Source organism: Nilaparvata lugens, chromosome X (assembly GCF_014356525.2).
Source record: "Nilaparvata lugens isolate BPH chromosome X, ASM1435652v1, whole genome shotgun sequence".
NCBI classification, from domain to species: Eukaryota; Metazoa; Arthropoda; class Insecta; order Hemiptera; family Delphacidae; genus Nilaparvata; species Nilaparvata lugens.
Genome location: NC_052518.1, coordinates 32780480 through 32799708, shown reverse-complemented (window position 1 = coordinate 32799708; position 19229 = coordinate 32780480). Strand labels below are relative to the sequence as shown.

General features: G+C 35.6%; 1 protein-coding gene across 1 annotated transcript in view; it reads left to right on the top strand.

Annotated features, from left to right (window-relative positions):
• Window positions 1–11897, top strand: part of LOC111058631 — a 98887-nt gene extending 86990 nt beyond the window's left edge. The window contains exon 3 of the transcript XR_005573341.1: window positions 11810–11897. The gene's annotated coding sequence lies outside the window, so the exon portion shown is untranslated. The remainder of the gene's footprint in view (window positions 1–11809) is intronic.
• The last annotated feature ends 7332 nt before the right edge of the window (window positions 11898–19229 follow it).

Below are 19229 nucleotides of genomic sequence, written 5' to 3'. Positions count from 1 at the left end.
GGATGTCCCCCGCCGCCGCCGCTGCCTCTACCTCCACCACCACCACTCATCCTTATAGACGTCCACACGCAATCTTAGGATCTAACTCTATGCAGCATGAATTTGATTTTGATGGTCTGATAAGGTTTTCAGATCCATCCTGACGTCGTACAATTGCGTTAAAACATTTATCCGATGCATTTCAGTATCCTGTTTTAGGTGCGCGTGTTGTGCGCTCCTACAACAAGGATGCTGTTATCATTAGGGTAGCAAATGTAGGACGTCGGGGCAACGAAGATGCCGAAATTGAAACTTTCATGCCGCATAGATTTACTACTAAGATTACGCGTGCGAATGTGCAGTCGTTTAATTCAGGTTGCCACAATTTAATAATGCAAGTTGTTCACAGCGAAGGTCGTTCCTCTGATATAAGGCTGAATCGACGGTCGCGGCAGCGGCCGTAGATTCAGCTGATCAGAGGAACATTTTTAAATTAATAATATTTCAAATTTTAAATTTTTTTTTTTTTTCAAATTGTGGCAATTTGAATTAAAGGATTAGGTTTCTTTTTCTTATAAATTTATAATTAATATCTTATAATAAATTATATATATGTTGATTATTGCACTTCATTTAACTTACCTTGTGTGTGTGTGATCAACAACTGTGCACAACTGATGTACAATCATTGTTCTACATGACTATTTATAGTCAAAGGTTAATGACTTCACACAGACATGTTCAGACATGTCTGGTCATGCATAGCTGCACACACGCGTCATACATGAATGCATTCAGTTGCATGTCACTGCAAACTTAGTTTGCCAGCAGACACGATGGGAGTCAAGTCAATAGGACAAGAAATGAAAATAATCATAGTATTTGTTACATTCATAATATACACAATTAGTATGATATTACTCTTATACTATACTCTGAGTACTTGTACATTGCACAATATTAGAGTTGAAAATGTGTTAAAATTTTCATCATTAAACCAATCTGTAAAAGACAGCAGCAGCAGCAGCAGTACTGCCAATTTAAGCGTAAAAGCTTATAATAAAGCACATATATTATCTTATATAAGACTATGTGTTCAATCTCAAATGAATTATAAAACATCGAAATTATTTGATGATGGACTAGACAAATGGTATGCTTATATGAATGATCAACGTAAGGTTATTTGTAATTTTTTCAACAATTATACAGCATTGAACAGTTGTATAAACATAAACCCATCGTCTGGTGATAGTATTTCGAATTTTCTACTAATAACAACATTACAACTTTGTAATATTTTTGATAGCGAGCCGGAGCCGACAACGGTTAGGTCTTAAGGGGATTAACTAATTTCTATTTAGTCAGGTTTCAACATTGCTATTGAAAGGATGGTAGCAAAAAAGTCTTGTTGTTGTCGACGAGTGCGACATAAAATTGGCACAAATCAACCGCCCTCAATAAAATTGTCGATACATTACCCCTGGAGTTGCATATCCCCTCCTACCGCTTTTGCGGACCCGGCACCAAATTAGATAAAAGATTAAGGAGGGGGGACAAAGGAATAAATAGTCTGGATGAAGCATGTAAAGAGCATGATATAGCGTATGCGCAGCATAGTGATAATTCGTCGCGAAATGTGGCTGATCGTCGTTTGGCTGATAAAGCATGGTCTGTTTATAAAAATCCAAACACAGGTTTAACTGAAAAAGCGGCCGCATACTCAGTTACAAATTTGATCAAAGCTAAAGCTGCCTTTGGTGGGGGTAGAGTACAACGGAGGCGGCGGCGGAATAATAGAAGAGAAGGTTGGAAAAATAATTCATCACTACAAGAACAAAGAAGTGCACATTTACAACAAAAAGCAATTAAACATTTAAGTAAGCACATAGCTGGTCAAGGTTTTTATTTAAGACCATATGCGCCCTTGTATAAAGGCGGTAGAATCATTAAATCACCTCCACAAAGAAGAAGAAGGACAACAAAGAAGAGGACGAGGAGGAGGAGAAGAGCACCAAAGAAAGAGAGAAAATGAAGATTAATATACAAGGACCACTGTCAAATTATGATCCACTAGATTGGGCTGATATTTTAGATATCAAATTGCGTGGTATTTATATGATTGATACATTGCCAAAAAGAATTAATTTAAATGAAAAATCGATCATAAATTTAGACTCGATCATGAACAGTGGAACACACTGGGTGGCTTACAAAAAACATGCACAAAAAGTATATTATTTTGATCCAATTGGTAATTTACAGCCGCCCATACAATTGATAAACTATTTCAAACAACAACCAAATGTTGAAATTTATTTCAATTATGATCAATTACAAACACTAAATAGTAATGTATGTGGTCATTTTTGTCTTTTATTTCTTGCAGATGCGTTATAGCAGACAGTTCACTTGTAGATGTGTATGAAAGAAGGTGGTGGTAAAACAGTAGTAGTACACAATGGTTGTAATAACATTATCATCTAAAGACAGTAGCAGCAGCAGTTGTTTAATTGAAGTACTTCCCACTGTACTAGAGCTAGACGCACGCTATCAATATGAAATTGGATTGATTAATTTATGGACATACAATAGTGTACCGAATATAATTAAAAATGTCAACTCATCTTTTAAGTATGGTGATAGCTTGATTGATTTGGATACAGGCTCCTACGAAATTGATCGTATAATAAATGAAATAAAGAGAAAATTGAACGTTGATAGTTCAAATCTAATTATACAAGGAAATAATACGACAATGCTATGTGAATTGAAAGCGGATAAAGATGTTGATTTAACAATGAACACATCACTAGCCGATATACTCGGTTTTGATAGAGAAATTCTTGTAGCAAATAAATGGCATTATTCTAAACGTTTAGTATCCAAAGCTTGGTTTTAAAGTGAATTGGAAATATGTCATCAAAACACGCGACAGCGGCGGCGGCCGCAATTAGTGACATACTAAATGTTGAACAAGACATACACTATTATTCAGATATAACAAAATTTGATTATCATACGCATGCGCCGTATGGTAATTTGAAATTTAATAACAATGATGAAATACGTTTGTCGAAATCGTCTCATGACCTTATTTCATTAGTTGCAAAATCTTTTCTTATTGTTGAGGGGAAAATTACATGTACAAAACCGCCGCCAAAAGACAAACCTGATGATCCGCTGGTCGAGGCTGCATATACGCTCAGTTCAAATGCAGTAGCACATATGTTTGATGAGATACGATTTGAGTTGGCAGGTACAGTCGTTGCAAAGAGTCGACTAGTAGGTATTACTTCTACTATTAAATCATATTTAGTGAAACAACTAAATGATAAAAATACATATGATTTAGCAGGTTTCACTGATAGTGCATCAACACTAACTAATAATACTTTTGCTTATTGCGTACCGTTAAAATTACTTCTGCCATTTTTCAAAGATTTTCAACATGTAATTTTGAATATGAGACAAGAGCTTGTGCTTTTGAGATCCGCAACAGATATTAATTGTATTCAGTCGCCGCAAGCAACATCAATGTCATTGGAAATAACAAAATTGCTTTGGAAAGTGCCCTATATTCATGTAGATGATCATTTAAGATTGAAATTTCTGAAAATTGTTGATCAGGATAGGCCATTGAAAATTGCATTCAGAAAATGGGATATCCACGAATATCCTCAGCTGCCGAACAGTGTTAGCACGATTTGGACTATAAAGACGGCTTCAAAAGCTGATACACCGCGATTTGTAATATTAGCATTTCAGACAAACAGGAAAAATGTAATGGGAAAGTCAATGTCGAAATTTGATATGTGCAAATTGCATGATGTTAAACTTTTCCTGAATAGTGAATATCTGCCGTATGATCGTATAAATGGAAACAAATAACTTTTGTACAAAATGTTTATTGAATTTGCGCCCAGCTATTATAATTTAGGACTTCATACTGATTATGGTACAGTTGTAGATTATAAAACTTTTACTGATTGCTGTCCAATAATTGTACTAGATTGTTCACATCAAGCTGATCATTTAACATCGTCAACAGACATTCGATTGGAAATGGAGTTTACAGAAAATGTGCCAAATTTAACGACTGCATATTGTATTTTGATAAGTGACACATTAGTAGAATACAAACCATTGAGCGCATTAGTTCGTGAAGTACAGTAATTTGACGCAAGAGCGAGCTATGCATGACGAATGAGGAGGGGGGTATATAAAAGTGTGTGTATGAACAGTAATTACATCAGTGTTCAGTTGTAATGTGTTCTAATAGCTTGAATAATAACATAGATATTCCTCAGTCGTCGTTATCATCATCATCATCATCATCATTGTCATCATTGACAAAAACAAAATTTGATGCATTTGTACATAGAATGTGTGCATGCACCGACGGACAACAGAAAATGGATGATGATGAGCAAGTATCAACAAAATTTCGAGACTTTGGCATACAATGCAACTTGGATAAAGAAGAAGAAGAATTGGAGAAGGAGGCAGCAAGAATTAAGGAGGAGAAGAGAGAGACGAATGTTCGTGAAGAAGAATGGGACAGGTTTTCGAAAAATGATGACATTGATTTTGCTGTAGTCGAGTTTCATTTTTTCAAAAGTGATGATAATTTTATCATTATTAAAGAGGTAGCCATAATCGATTACAAACTACGACATATTGTGCTACACTTTAAATCACCATTTCCGAAAACATTACTGAGTAGAAAAATGTACCGTGATGTCAGTTGGCTTGAACATAACTATCATAAAATTAGATGGGACCAAGGCGACTTAATTTACACTGACGCGCTGCTTGCTTCATATTTGCAAAATTATACCACAATCTATACAAAGGGAAGAGAAAAAGCACAGTTTTTGAAAAGGTTACACGACAATGTGCTTACTATGCCGGAGGATATTCAAAAACCAGACTATACAATGTTTGAAAAATCTTGGTGTTTTAATGTATGCAAAATTCATAACAAATCGTCCAATGCCCGGTGTGCACTTTTCAGTGCGTATCATTATTTGACAATCTTGATGTGTAACAAGCAAACAAAGGAGAATAGTGCTGCTTCAATGCCTACAAACAATATGAGTTCATTGAATCGTAATGCTGCTGCTGATATCAATTATACATGCAAAAATAATAGAATGGAAAGTATGAAACATTGTAAACTGCTAACTAAACAACGAAGACGCAACTATGCCCGACAAGGTTTTTATTTTGATGGGGAAAGCATACTGTGTGTTTATTGTGGATTTGATTTGATTTCGCATAAAGCGAGAGTATGCAGTCTGACCTGTAGCGAAAATGTAGGTAGTGGTGGAAGGGAGAAGCGAAAAGCAATAAATTTCACTGTTCTAGTACCACTCATTTAGTGTACCTTCGGTAGCAGCAGCAGATTGAAGAGCTATAATGAATCCACAAACTTGGACTTATGCGCCAGAATGTTTAGAAATTAAATTACAAAACTACATTGAATGGTATGATTTGTGTCAAAAAGCAATAGAGACAAAAAACAGTAGTATTGCTAGACAATTGAAAGCAATATTTCTAAATACAGTTAATATTAACGATATCAGTGATTACTTAGCTTATTACAGACCCTTTAGTTTGAATGTAAACAAGCTAATAAGAATTGAAGAAGAAATTTTAAGATCGCTCGAGGTGAACAGAGGAGAAGAAGATGCGACTAGCTGTAAAGAAGAGGTGAACAGCGGAGAAGAAAGGAATGTGGCTACATGTAAAGAAGAAGAAGAAGCGACTAGCTGTAAAGAAGAAGAGGTTAAGGTGAACAGCAGAGAAGAAAGGAATGCGGCTACATGTAAAGAAGAAGAAGAAGGTAGAAAGCGAGAGTGCGTGTAAAGGTGACGGAGGGAGACAACATCATGATACGGTGGGAAGTCAACAGAAGGAAAGGTGTGAGGAGGCGTGGCGGAGGGGAGACCGAGTCAACAGAAGGAATGTTTAAAAGTGGAAGGAGTCTACAGGAAACGGAATGGGAGGCGGTTGTGGGGGACTGACGGCTTAACAGGTTTGTTCAGTCTTTAACCGACAACCCACATTGAAGCAAGCATAGCTTATTACTCTTGCACTCGAACGCGCGCGTGGTAAGCTTTTATTATGGATCACCATCTACAGAGAAGCAACACCAGCACTGGAAATGATAGACTTTTTAGTATGAAGTCATTCAATTATATTTCGAAAACTGAATATCCAACGGTCTCACTCAAAGATCTTGACCATGATTCGTGGTACCGTGTTGTACACGCTAGATTGGTGAGAACACAGCAGGGACAGCGAATCATAATGAGGTTATACGATCATGACAGCAATGGTGACTATTATTGCGAAGTTTACTTACCTGAGAAATTTCTGAGTGTATTGAATCTTCAAACACTTGAGGATTTCAACAAACAAAAACTCTATCTGAAGTGTGTACAGCGAGAAGGTAAATCGCCTCTTGTTCTTCTAGAAGAAGAAAGGAATATATGAAAAAAAAAAAAAAAACCCATTCCCATCATTGATTGTGCAATAGGCCTAATGTTGATTAATACTTTGTAATGAATAACTATAGTAGTATGTAGAATAGATTAGCCTATCTATTCTACATCCTATTATAGTGACATTCAATTAGAGTTTTCTCAATATGGGGATAGCACATTAAAAAAAGCGCCACCATTCCTTTTACAGCATAGTGTGGGGAAAATGACATCTCATACTAACAAATATGAAATGTAATTTTTTTCATTCTTCCTGTGGTGGAGGAAAAAAGGAACATGCACTATATTGTTGTGCAATAGGCCTAATGTTGATTAATACTTAGTAATGAATAACTATAGTAGTATGTAGAATAGATTAGCCTATCTATTCTACATCCTATTATAGCGACATTCAATTAGAGTTTTCTCAATATGGGGAAAGCACATTAAAAAAAGCGCCACCATTCCTTTTACAGCATAGTGTGGGGAAAATGACATCTCATACAAACAAATATGAAATGTAATTTTTTTCATTCTTCCTGTGGTGGAGGAAAACAAGGAACATATTATTGTAGTTTAATTTGCGCCAAACTTTGAATGCTAGTAGTGTAGTTTGAGAGTTTAGCGCTAGTAGTGTAGTTTGAGAGTTTAGCGCTAGTAGTGTAGTTTGAGAGTTTAGATATCTGTGATTTTAAAGATTTTAAATGTGGGGATATTTTTAATATGCTAATTGGCACCACTTAGAAGCAGGTGTTAACTGGGGCAGATGTCAGAATACCTGCTACAACAAAGATGGCTGCCGTCGGGGGCACTTCCTGGGTAGGGGAACCTCTTGGTTGGGGGCTTTGGTGGGAGATGACAGATGTTTTTGACACCTGCTACAACAAAGATGGCCGTCGGGGCCTGGGGAACCTCTTCTCATTGGTTGGGGCAGTGGGGGACAAAATGCCCGACACTAGGGAAGGGGGGTGGAGGGACGCCATTTTGGCCACGCCCCCTCGATTCCTATTGGCTGGGGGCGGGGCCAAAATGGCCGACTAGGGCAGGGGGGGTGTGGAGGGGGGCGTGGCCACGCCCCTCGATTCCTATTGGCTGGGGGCGGGGCCAAAATGGCCGACTGGGGCAGGGGTGGTGGAGGGGGAGGCCACACCCCTCGATTTCTATTGGATAGGCAGCTCTCTCAAAACACCACTACTAACTTGACAGCGATTGGTGGAGGTAGGTTTTCATTTCGTTGTTTAAGTCTGTGACAAATGTCGATTGCATCTGCTTTTATTTTGTGTCCTAATGCTTCGCTCATTCTACAAATGATTTCTGTTACATCTTCATCCTGTTTTTTGGGTATACCATTTATTTCCAGCATGTTCGATCTTGAGTATTGTTCCATATCCTCGACGCGTTCCTTCAGTTCTGCATTTTCTTTCCTGAGGCTAGCTACTTCTGTTGAAAGCTTATCGATGTTGATGAGGCATTAACAGATACAGAACAGATAAAGAAGCAGATACATAATAATATACAGATTCAGCATTATATACATATACATTTTTTCTCTTTTCGATTATTAGAATTGTGAATAACACATGTGAGAGATAAATAGTTGAGTAGTAATGGTTTTTAATACATTCATATGAAAAATAATAATGATGGCCTATATTTTTTGAATATTCCAAATAAATTGTATTGGTTGTATATTTTTTTGTTCACATTGGTTTGCAGACGTCACGGAGTGCAAGAGATTTTTAATTAATGCTGGACTCAAAATTCAATGGATTTTATTTTGTATAATTTCAAATGAAGTTATAACCATTTATGTAATTTATTTCAGTAATTATGATTATTTTATTTCTTCTGTAAGTTGACCACGAATACTGGTTAGAGTGATCAACTTAGTTCCTATTTTTGAACTGTGATTTGCTATGTTTTTGTGAAAAGGAATCAATAAATTTCATTTCATTTTTTCATTTTAAACGTAATTAATTTTACGAGAACCTATCAGAGAAGCCTTCTTTTATAAAAAGACTTCTCTGATTGGTTCTCGTAAAGTTAATCACGGCTAAAATTTAATCAGCTTCTGTGCTACAAGGCCTAGCTTTTCAAATTCATCTGATTTTGAACTTCTTTTCAATTAGACTGATAATTAAGTTATAACTCCAAATATAATGTCATAACTCTCATAACACTGTTAAAACATAATAATCAATTGATATGTATTGAGCAATACCTTTGGTTTTTATTATTATCTCTATACTTATAAAAGGCTAAGCCCCGACAGAGTGAAATCACACCACAGCCCAAACTACTGAGCCTAAAAACTTGAAATTTCGCACAATTGTTTATGGTAGCCTGAAAACATCCACTAAGAAAGGATTTTCAGAAATTTGCCCCCCTGAGGGAGCTGGGGCCCCCCCAAAATTTTGTACTTTTTAACCGCTCATTGCACAGCAAAGTCATGAGGAACTTTTTTGTTCAGCTACGTAAAAAAATCAGATCTATGCAGAAAAATTTTGATCAGGAGTACAGGGGGGTTCAGGAGAGGGAATTTTTCGAAAATTTTGATGTAAAATCACACTACAGCTCAAACTAATTGTCCTACAGACTTAAAAATTTGCACAAATATTCTTCAAACATGCTAGACGCGCACTAAGAGCGGATTTTGAGATATTTTGTCTCTAAGGGTTTCAGAGGATGAAAAGGATCCTATTTTAGTAAGGTTATGAACATGGTAAGGTGAATGCTATATGGAACTGAGATATTTGACACATGATATTCTAACATTCATGTTGTAATCATTGAAAACCCTTAGAATAATTTTATCAATCAGCTGATCGAATTTAATTTTCCGTGTAAATCAAAAGCACAAGCTTGCCACGTGTTTGTTCCATTGTTGTATGCTTGGCCAATTCGGTTCGCGCCTTCTATCAGCTGTATATGGAGTCTCATACTTTCTGATTAGAACAGAGCACTGAGATTTTCTTTGGTTAGGAGTTTGTTGATAATTATTTTTCAAATTCAAATTTTATTGCAAACAAAAATCACATTGAAAAATTTCTTAATATACAACAAGATGTCAAAAACGAGATGTCAAACATAAACCTACATTTATTTGCAGCACAGCCAGAAAAAGACAAACCTGAGTACTAGCCGTGAGTTCATTCAATATGAAATATTTTTATTTTTGTTAATATTTTGTGAACAAAAAGTACAAGTTAATGAGAGATGTGAGTAATTTCTTATATTTGATCTAAATGGTTATTCATATTGTAGTAGTCGGGGTCACTTCAATTGAAGTTTTTTCTTTTGTAGCTAATAAATTTCATATGTATTGATTGTCCATAATGTATCCATTGTCTATAATGGAAGTGATTGAACTACTCAAAATTAATGGCTTACTGGTCCTTCATAGAATTTATAGTATTCCTGGTGATTGGGCCTGTCTTTTTTCAGCGTTGACTATTAATAATAAATCTTTATTTACAACTAGCTTACCTGGGAACTTCGTACCACCAAAAAGTCAATGTATCTCATGTCACACTTCAATTTATTTGGTGAATCATAAAATTTATCTGACAATCAATATTTTCATTTACATCTGAATACGGACTTCCTATGTGCTTAGTCATGCAGCATTCTTTATTCCCAAAACATATTATTCTCAATCAATTGGTAGTAATATCTAACAGTAAAGTGTTGAATTAAAAAATAAAACTTGATAGGATAAATCAGTGTTTCAAAGATGAGTTCAATGTTCTCATAGTTGTTGATTGTTAATAGATGGTCGACAAAATATGCGATGTACGATGAATCACACAGAATTATATATTCTTTCCATCTTCCATTTTAGGATGAATATAAGCTAAGCTAAATTAAAAAAAATATATATTCTTCCATTAATGAATGCAATATGAACAACTCTCTTCCATGAGGTGAATAATTTTTTTACAACATTTTCTGGTTACTCAATGATAGGGAAGTGATAATTATTTGTATAGGTCTTCTAAGGAACCATTAACTTACAGCTGGTACCAATAAACTATACTTCAACTCCAAACTACCGTTGTAATACCAGTAGCCTACACAATTTATCATAGGGTGATGTGTTTATTACAGCTGGTAACTTTTGATGCTAAATCATATTATCTCAATATAATCTTGAATCATGATCATCTTCCGTTCTTCGGTAAGGCCGACAATTTCGAAAACATAGGTCTGTAAAATGGATTGGATTAATAAAAAAATAATCATTATTAGCCACCCTATTAAAAACCATCCCTATTAAAAACCCTATTAATTAACCATCACACAACATATTCCCAAAGTTTCATGCCGTTATGTCAAATATTTTTCAAGTTATAGGGAACAAACACACAAGCAGACATTAATTTATATATATATATATATATATATATATATATATATATATATATATATATATATATATATATATATATAGAAGATTTCATTCGGCTCAAACAAAAGCCTCTCTAAATGGAGGTAGAATGATAAGGTTGACAACTTTCAGTTCTGTTGTTTTAATTTTTTTTTTCAAATCACTTTCAAAAAGTTCATGTAGTACCTACTATTGTGTTTGAGACACTTCTGGCGCTATCATAGTTTCACAACTATTCTGTTCCACACTCCTATCTCTTGCAGTCGTTAACCATATCTATAATAAAATAAAGAGTTGGCTTATACACATACGGGATAGGAAAATTATGTTTGACGCATCATCACGTCTGAACTACTGGACTGATTAACTTGAAATGTTCCATATGGGCTAGATTCTTAATTAACCAAGGATGGTTATAGGCCTATTTTCAATTCTTCAAAATTTCATTACGTCAAGTTTTCAGATTATCAAAGTTTGAAAATAGATCCTTGCGAAGCACGGTTTCCTGCTAGTATACTCATAATCTTATTATTAGAGTATATACCAAATGTACAATTCCTTGGTGATGGCTCTAGCATAGATGCACGTCTAGAGTGGTCGATTAGGAATTTTATACCTTTTGGCACAAAGTAAAAGAGCTGTACAGAAGTGAAGAATTTTCTGTTCATTTACAAGATGCATTGTATTTTATGGGAAGCACTGTTGAGCGGAATAGACGCACCTCAGCAAAATGCATGCTTCCTGTAAACAAGTGGAAAAAATTCTGTTTGTAAAGTTTGGACCTAACGCTTACCTTTTGTATGCTGTAACCTTACTATTTACGTAATTGTTTATTTTAATGATTTTTCATTCAATTAGGAAGTTCCAATTCACCTATATTTGTTGTAATTACACTTTATTGTAATTGAGAAAAATAAATTTCATTACTTAGTCAGTTCTGTTATTATTTTTACAGATTTCAATTTATACTGCAGCAAACATGGAGCAAAGGATCAAATACAACTATCCAATCAAGGAGAAATTTGACAGAACCAGAGTTTCAGCCTCGCAATTTATACAAGTGGATTACTTCTAATAACAAAGAGGCTAACCATTCTGTAAGTTGAACCTACTTTAAATAGTTTTTCAACAAATGTAGGTTTTTTATTCATCAACGTTTCAACAGCTCTCTAATACTACAGTGAATCTCTTAAAATTATGTATTGCAAGTTTGCAATCAATTTATAAGAGGGTGAATCAAATGAAAACCTTAAAACTGTTATATATCATTTATTTTGATAACTAAGTGAAACTTATATTTATAATTTTCTGAGATAGTCTCCTTGAAGTGTTATGAAGTGTTCCACAGCTTTGGAAGTGCATGGATACCATGTTTGAAGAATTGAAGAATTCTTTTGGATGTGCCTGTAGTCACTCGTGCACCACGGTTTTCACTTCTTCATCACTTTGGAAATGCTTTCCATTGCATCTTTAAGATTTCCGAACACATGAAAGTCACTAGGGGCGAGGTCTGGAGAATAAGGTGGATGAATGAGGCATTCAAATGGGATCGAATGAGGAATTCTGGATAGTTTGAACCGAGAGACGGGCTGTATGTGGTCGGGCGTTGTCATGCTGTAACAACACACCTGAAAGGAGAAGTCCTCGCCATTTAATCCTGATTGCTGGTCGAAAATGATTTTCTAAGAGATTTGAATAGGAATTAATGTTTACTCTCATTCCCCTGTCAATGTAATGCTCCAAAATTACTTCGTTCACATCACAGAAGAGAGTCAGCAAGAGTTTTCCTGCTGATTGCTGATTTTGGATTTTTTTTTATTTTGTTGATGAGCTATGGCACCATTCCTTTTTGTATATCTGGTTGATGACAATGTTTGTTTCTGGACAAACATGAATCACCATACTGTACTGTCATCCTGCGATGAATTTCCATTGGTTTGACACCTTCACTGCTCAAGAAGCGAATGACTGATCGCTGATCTAATGCGGTGCATATTGATAATGGGGCGGTGTAGCATTAGATTCTGGTAGGCGTGATATAAGGGTAGGTGCCCGTTATGGATTCACCTCAACCGGTCAAACCAGTTTTTTTTATTCCAGAACTGAGATATTCAGTGAATTCTCGATGTCACAGCTGATGACGTTTAGGTGAGCAGTGGTGCCAATATTATAAGAGAAAATGTGCCTAGCAGGTGACAGTATTTCTCACCACAACAAAACAGATAAATTATTACTTGAGTATATATTTCTCTTTCAGATCTACACGTTCTCCAATTATTGTATTTGAGGAAGTATTGGTAATATTGTAATTGGGAACAATATTTTTATTTGAGAAAATGTCAGATATGATATAGGCTGAATGAGAACAGTTAATTATTGTATTTGAGAAGTTATCACTCTTGTAATTTAGAATAGTGAATTGTACTTTTGAAAGAATCATTTCAATTCAATTAGAGATGATTTCTAATTGAGGAGATGTCAGTTGTAATTCAGAAAACAAATTAATAACCCAGCTATTCTTGTTCACAAATTGGAATACAGAATACATGATCGCTTTCCATTGAAATGATGTACATTAGTGCTGTTGCTGTTGGTAATGTAGAACACATATGAAGCAAGTAAATAGTTTTCTCATTCTCAATAGATACCTTCTCATTTACATTCGACTGTTTCTTATTAAAAATAACTATTCTCAATTACATGCAATTACTTATAAAATAAAATTGACTGTTCTCAATTAAATCTGATGTTTTCCCAATTACAAATGACTATTATGAAATACAATAATTATTGATATCTTCTCAAATATAATTGAAAAATGTGTGTAGACGTGTAGACATTAAACAGGTATGCCCACAATGAGATTGGGGGTTTGAATAAAAATTATTTCTGACAATAATGATTACTTAGTACAGATATAGTTTCAACATAGAAAAAATATAGTGTACACAAAAATGTACGTATCTATTAACTTGTGCAAGCAACTGCCACTAATGTTAGGAATGAAAGCATTTAGAATTAGTAGTAGTAGTAATACGAGTATGAGTAGTATAGTAAAAGTAATATTGTAACTGTAATATTGCTTTACGACATAAATTATTTTGATATCCTCAACCCTCACCTATTTATCCAGGCTTGGGACTGGCACTGTTTTGTGGAAAAAACATAAATAATGAAGCAGTGGCTGGTTAAGCATGCAAACAAATACCATGCAAATCAATAATTATGAGCGTCCACATTTTTTCCAGGAAGAACTTTCTCATTAACAGATAGAATGAAATGATTAAAAGTCGATCAAACTATGTTTTATACATTTCTTCAAGAAACCATGATGCTAATTTGTTTCAAATTTATTTGGTGTGCGAACCCAAAAGCTTTGTGTCTTTAGGCCCACTGTCTTTTTCAGTGGATGAGGTATAATAATATTCAAAACAGAAGAATTTAGAATACATTACTTTATGCTGTCATAAATAATCAACACACCTAATTGAAATTTGAATGTATAGGAAGAGATGTTGTAGTATATCTCCATAATTGGAAGGATAAGACGTTGATATTGTCGATGCCACTCTATTTCTATGTGGAAGAAATCTAATGGTATTGACAACATCAGCGTCTTATTCTCTCAACACCTCATTGTCTTCACTCAATGTTGACTCCTCATTTTATTGCACTTCCGCATTACAATGTTTTTTATATTTGAAAAAGTGAGTAATATCGGTTGAATTTTGCATTTGAATAAAATATCATGTTCGATAAACGACTCACATCTATTCAAACAGTCGGACATGTCTGGTACACTATTTTTCAGTTTCAATCCCTGCCTGATAATTTTGAAAGCCTCTAGAACTTCTTGATCTGATGGATTCTTCTCCTCAGGTTCGTCACAGTCATCATCATCATCATCATAGTCAGTTCAAAGAATTGTGAATGTGTGACAAAAGCAAGAATGGGAAAGTCCAGTCGTCCACCTGCCTGGTCTACAATAATGACAAGCTCTTGGAATTCAATTTCTGACATGTGTTTCACCCTCTATTGACTGTCTACCACCCTATCTTCTTCCTACCTGAATTGCCATTATTTTTAGTCTATTGACTTTTCTGCTGAAACTAAAGAATTCCTTGAAAATGACCGTCTGCTTCCTATACACACTACACTTTGAATGTTGAAGTCAAGAGAAAACTTTGTTGTTGAGAGGTCCGGAATTCGTTAAATAGAGGTAAATAAGCAGCAAAAACTCTAAAATGTCATGGGACCAGGTAAAAATTCGTTGTGTAGAGGATTTCGTTAGTGTGAGGTTTGTTATAGAGAGGTTCGACTGTATATTAGTTTGTTCAACATCCTACAGTTTATAATAGACAGGCCCTTATTGACAATTACTTGTGAATAGCTCCTCGAATAACAATGTTTTGAAATACTATTGTTCACGTAGGCTTCATCAACACCTTTCTGCAAGAAGGGTGTTGGCAGTTGTGTGTGTGTCAAACTGGTTGGAATCTACAATCTACAAATTGACACCCTGGCTCACTAGAGCAACTGTTCAAAGGTAGTTTACAAAGAATAACTGTCACGAAAGGCAATTCATTCATTTTAAACAAAGTCAGCTCATTATTTGTCCGTTGCAGTTGAGAGCGGATTGGAATGTCAACATACAATAGGATAAACAATATAAAACTTAAATTTTGTACTAGCTGGATAAAACAATTCTTTTAGACTCAGTATGAGAAGCAGAAGGTGATATAATTGAAAAAATAAAATATCCCTAATTCCATGTGCTAAAAATTTTTGTTGGAGTATTTTTCATCTCAATATGGACTTCCTATGAGCTTAGTTATTAGTTGTACAGCAGTTTGTATTTTTAGATATAGTTGAGTGCAGCTTAAATTGAATGACATATCTCATTGCTGCTGATTTTCCCGTGCATATTCTAAATTTACAGCATTTCGAGTTCTACAAACAAAGTTTGGACGTCATTCCCACCCCGGCATTATTATTAGAATTAAAATTTTGTGAATCAGTAGAAAGAAAAAATAGAAAAATCTGGTGTGGGGCACTCACACAGCTTTCCTTGCCGTTATGAGAAATAAAAAATAGTGCCGTCAACAAAAGATTATAGAGGGAAAAGTTTGGAACACAATTTTCAACTCCACAGCTCTTTTACGAATAGTTAGAGGAATAACATATCAAAAGTCCTCACCCCTACCCCCTGTGCTAATGGGGTGGGGGTGGTTTGAAAGTACCGTTTTCTCATTTTTCGCCTATATCTCGGAACTATGCATCTTATGAACATTCGTATTCTGTGCAAAATTGAAGCTTACAAAATTACCAACAAGTTTTGTCATACAAATAGATGGACAATGACTTTGTCCTTCAGTAAGTCAAAAGTTAGAACTCGCTAACACTAGTTCAATAATTATTTTATTCAAAACCACTATAAATGAAAAAAAAAAATTTACTAAGCTTAATTTATCATCTACCTAGGTCTCTATCTAAGGCAACCAAAATGAACATTTACAAAACGCTGATCTGACCAATAATCACCTATGGCTATTTTGATATTTCAAAAAAGATCTATTTTCTTTTTTGGTGGAAGGGGCATTTTATAGTGTTGACGAGTTCTTTGATAATGGAACCTTTCAATAATATAAGAAATTACTCATACTATATATGATTGATGTGGTAGCCTACTGTATGGCATATATGTTTTATGTTCTATGTTTTGATTTTATTTTTGACGATATACTATTTGATACAGTTAACTTTTTGTACAACAATGTGTAAATAAAGAATTTGATTTGATGAAGTGGAGGATGATCTCCGAAAGATGGGGATAAGAGCATGGAGACGAAAGGCATGTGACCGTGATGTGTGGAGGGCTCTTGTGCGAGAGGCTAAAGCTCACATCGAGCTGTAAAGCCAGAAGAAGAAGAATTTATCATGAGTACCACGACTGGAGTCCTGGGTACCCAGTAATAAAATGTTGAAGGAAAATCAGGCAGGTTTCCGAAAAGGTTACTCGACAGCAGATAATTTATTTAATCTTATTTCATTGGCGGAATTGGAAACAGCAAAAAAGGTGGTAAATTATATGCCTTCTTTGTGGACTACCGGGCTGCATTCGATACAGTGAATAGAGGAGCTTTGTTTTATAAATTATCATCTATGGGACTGTCCACTAGGTTTCTTTCAGTAATTAAGAGCTTGTACAGTGGCACAAACTTGAGTGTGTGGTATAAGGGTGGCGTAATGGAGTCGTTTGGTACAGATACAGGTCTCAGACAAGGCTGCTTACTCAGTCCTTTGCTGTTTGCATTGTTTTTGAATGATATTGAGGAGGAGGAGGAGGGGGAGGAGGAGGAGGAGGAGGAGGAGGAGGAGGAGGAGTTGTAACTTAATAATTGAAGTTATTTATCAAAAACCATCAGTATTTCCAAGCATCTCTACAGTATAATGCGAGGCTTCTCCAATCACTACCGTTCATAATTACTGTAAACTCTTGGGTCCCCAAAATAGGTAATATCGCTTTTAAGGTAACTGTCATTCCCTAAATTTAGATTTAAACTTTTGAAGTCCTGCTTCTGCTGCCTTACTTTGAAATCGTTCTATCTCACACTTATTCACGCCTTCTCTCAATTTTTTAGTTCTCCTTTCCAATTGGCAAAGCTCTGTCTATTCAAGTATATCTCTAAATCTCTGGCCATATCATTCCAGAGGCCATATCATTCTAACGCGAGGAGGAGGAGGAGGAGGAGGAGGAGGAGGAGGAGGAGGAGGAAGAGGAATTGAGAGGAGGTGCCACTACGGGTGGTGTTAAGCTCGGTGTACTCATGTATGCCGATGATATTGTGCTGCTGGCAGATACTCCAAGAGAATTACAAGGCATGATAGAGAGGTTAGAGCAGTATTGTGAGAGGTGGAGACTAGAGGTAAACCTGGGTAAATCGAAATTATTATTTTTAGAAAAGGTGGAAGAAGGAGAGGTGATGAAAAGTGGGTTTTTAATGGAGAAGCTATTGAAATTGTTAACAGGTATAAATACCTAGGAGTAACACTCACACCAAACTTGAGTTTCACCCCGCACCTAGCTGATAGATTGCAATGCGCAAAGAGAGGTTTGAATGCTGCATGGAATCAGGTGATAAATGATTGAAAGGTGCCGTTAGCTTCCAAATGGGTATTGTTTAGAGCGGTAGCAGGAGCGATAATGTGTTATGGAGCTCAGATATGGGGATATAGAAAACTTTCTTGAGGAAGCAGAGAAGCTCAAACGATATTTCATAAAAAGATTGTTTGGTTTACCCTAAAATACACCCAACTATGTCATTTTTCTGGAAAATATGGAGTCATCAATATATTATTTCACTCACAGTTTGCAGTCTTCGTATATTGTAAAAGTTTTGTCTTATACGAAGGATAGGTATCCGAAAAAATTAGCGTTCAAATAATCAGTCAGAGATTGTCATGGTATAAACATTGGAATGATATGGCCAGAGATTTAGAGATAAACTTGAATAGACAGAGCTTTGCCAATTGGAAAGTAGAACTAAAAAAATTGAGAGAAGGCGTGGATAAGTGTGAGATAGAACGATTTCAAAGTAAGGCAGCAGAAGCAGGACTTTAAAAGTTTAAATCTAAATTTAGGGAATGACAGTTACCTTGAAAGCGATATTACCTATTTTGGGGACCCAAGAGTTTACAGTAATTATGAAAGGTAGTGATTGGAGAGGCCTCGCATTATACTGTAGAGATGCGTGTACTGATGGTTTTTGATAAATAACTTCAATTATTAAGTTACAACACGCGTTTCGCGCTAGGTAGGGGGCTTCGCCCCCTGCACCCCCAGTAGGATGGTTTAGCAGCCTCCGCGCTTCGCGCTCTGGCTGGGAGGCGGGCTTCGCCCGCCCAATTGTCTTTTATGACTGTATAGTATTGGGTAGCAGCCTCCGCGCTTCGCCCGCCCAATCGTTTTCTATGACTATAATATATAGGGTTGGATAGCAGCCTCCGCGCTTCACACTCCGGCTGGAATGCGGGCTTCGCTCACACAATTGTCTTTTACGACTAAATAGTGTTGGGTGGCAGCCTATTTATTTATACTACGAAATCCTTAATAAAATGAGATCATTCAGAACGTACTGTCTTCAATGAGTACAGAGCTACAATTTTTCAAAAATAAGTAAAGTTTTAAGAAAAAATGAATTTTGATGAATTCTCATTCTTCATCAACAATATCCTCCGATTTTTACCATTTACTAAATTTATAATTCAAAATTCCTTTGGGCGTAGTTTTGTGCTCTACAATTTGAGACAAGGTAGAGCGCTCTTTCTCATATAGATTTTCAAGTGCACCTGATAACAATGCTCCTTGTATTTTG